The sequence below is a fragment of the Callospermophilus lateralis genome (assembly GCF_048772815.1).
Source record: "Callospermophilus lateralis isolate mCalLat2 chromosome 11 unlocalized genomic scaffold, mCalLat2.hap1 SUPER_11_unloc_3, whole genome shotgun sequence".
Taxonomy (NCBI): Eukaryota; Metazoa; Chordata; class Mammalia; order Rodentia; family Sciuridae; genus Callospermophilus; species Callospermophilus lateralis.
In genome coordinates, this window is record NW_027510155.1 from 3194536 (window position 1) to 3197245 (window position 2710).

Sequence of the window (2710 nt, forward strand, 5' to 3'; positions counted from 1 at the left end):
TAATGCCTTCTCCCCTTCACTCTAAAGTTGCACCTGCTGACTCACCTCTTACATCTGCACCCCACTCCCAACTTCATCTTAGTTATCCATCAACTCACAGAGCCATGGAATTGTAGAGCTAAATATATAAAAAGTAAATATAGGTAGATAGGTAGATACATTGATTGATAGATAGATAAATAAATAGATTACCTTGCCCCATTACTAAATTTTATCAAAAGAAAACTGAAGGTCAGAGATGGGCAGTAACTGCTCAAGGTCAGAGCAAGGGCAACACCTAAGCATGGTCTACAGCCTGGTCTCTCAGAATCTATGCCATCTAAAATTTCAACAAATATCCTCAGAGGATGCCATGCATTCTCTTCTGCCCTCTTGCCCCTCTAACAACAAAGAGGTTTATAGCATGAAAATGCTGGTAGGATTGGGGGTACAAACTCTGACTTGGTAGCTGAACTTGCTAAGTGGCAGCTGCCGAGCCATAAAGCAACTTGGTCTTGGCTGCCCTCTTCTTTAGACTCAAATCTGTAAAGTCAAGTCATAAAGTATAACAGAAGCTTCCTTTGATTTAAGGCTGAGGAGGGGAGAGCCTTGAGTAAGGAACAGAGATCTGAGCTGTTTACTTAAATAAGCGAATGGAACTTTAACAGAACAGCTAAAAAACAAATCCTCCACGAGGTCATGCCAGGCTCCCTGGGGCCTGAGGTGTTGGGTCTGAAATCCAGCCAAAGAGACCAACGCGTCCATTTGGCCTCCCAGAAGTCTCCAGTGGTCCCCACAAGGCCTGAGGTTTGAAATTCCTTCTGACAAGCCAGGCCTGGGGGAGCTTTATTTTACCCACTCTGGAAGGAGAGACAGCAGGGGTACTCTGCCAACTGAGGAAGTTGGTGCTCTGTGGCACTGAAGTATGTCTAAGCTGCTTTTCTCAGACCACAGATCTATTCTCCCTCGCTGCCATGTCCTCCTTGAAATCCAGCAGAGGAATAAGAAGACCTCGGAGGCAGACCAATTGACATTCAAATTTTAATTGAATTGGTTCCCATATTTAACGTTCAGTGGGGTAACCTGACCTTGGGATGACTCCTGGCCCCACTCTCGGAGTTTTCTTCCTGAACCCTCCTCCATCCTTGCTGACCCTTCTTTGTGGACTTATCTTCCTTCCTCCCCTTATCACCCATATTCCAATATCCTGTTGAGAAGCTACCCTTCACTTTAACAACTGGGTCTGATTTGAGATGACCCTCAAAAGTCCATGTGCTGGAAACTGAATGCCAAAATTCAAAGGTTAACGGTTTTTGAAGGCAGAAACTTGGAGAGGCAATTAGGATGAGAGGAGGCCATGAGGGTGGAGGCCCTGTAATGGTAATATTGGCTTTATAAGAAAAGGAGGGGAGGAGGCCCAAGCTGGCCTGTTTTGTGTTCTATGTACATGTGACGCCCTCAGCCATGCAGCAAGAAGGTGCTCTCTAGTCACAGGTGCCATGCTTTGGCACTGCCCAGCCTCCAGAACTATGTGCTAAAATATTCTTAAAAAAATTATCCATTCTGTGGTATTCGGTTATAGCAACAGAAAACAGCCTGAGACAACAACTGAGACGAAAGTAAAACTTGTATCATCCACGTCCTTAAAAGATTTGTTTGAACCTACAGATCTCCACAGCTATTGTCATATACCTTCTAATAGCATATAGGTATGAACGCAATTTCCATTTCCCTGGGTGCTTTTCCTTGCATGAGTATCCAGTAAAGAGACCTCAAACAAAGAGAACTTCAGCAAGGTAAGTGGAGAGCTGGTCTCACTCACGAGCTGAGGGCCAAGGGATGCCTAGATCTCTGGCCACTTCCTGGAGAAAGTATGGCTCACCCACACTCCTAGAACAAGAGTGGGATGCTGTTTGTCTTTGGTTGCAGCAAGATGGGTACACCTCAGTGCTTTCTTGCAGTTCCTGTGTCTTTTAAAGCAAGGTGGGGGGATCTGACGTAGCAATTGCTTATGACTCTCCATTGCAGTATATTTACTAAAGCAGTCTTACTAATGGGCTATTTACAGCCATTTCCCTTTCACAGCTTGGCCCCAAAGGGAAATGAAAACAAAACAACAACAAAAAAAATGATACCCAAGGGTTTATCAATTTTTCTTCCTTATAAACTGCTAGTGCCTCTCAGCAGGAGATGTTCACAATCCCGGGATTTGTAACTGCTTCCAGCAGGATATGACTGCCTACATTGACTCAGTCCATGGAAAAATCCCAGATTCCTCCGGCTGAGTCTGGTATCCCTTGCTGAGGTTGGCAAAGTCACTGTTGGGTCTGTGAAATCACTGGGGGGGGGGCTGCAGCTCATAGGGCACTGGAGTCTAGCAGGGAAAAATGAGGACACAGTCTTCAACTAGCTTTATGGAAATTCTAAACAAGCAGAGGGGCTTTGTTCCATGCATAGATTTCCTTAAGTTTCTTTTTTTTAATTTTTTGAGGAAAGAAAACCTACCTTTTATGACATCTAGTATACAGGAAGTAGGGAACAGCCTGCCAGCAGAACCTGAAATCCAAAGCCAGAGTAAGAGAATGAAGGGGCAGAGTCCAAGATCAGCTGGAGAGGAAAATGGTGGACAGAAAGCAAAGATAAGAAATCAAAAGGGAAAAAGGTCACACATAGCCAAATACCATCAGAGTGGCATATGAGAGGAACCACCCAGCTAAGCCATCACCTCTAG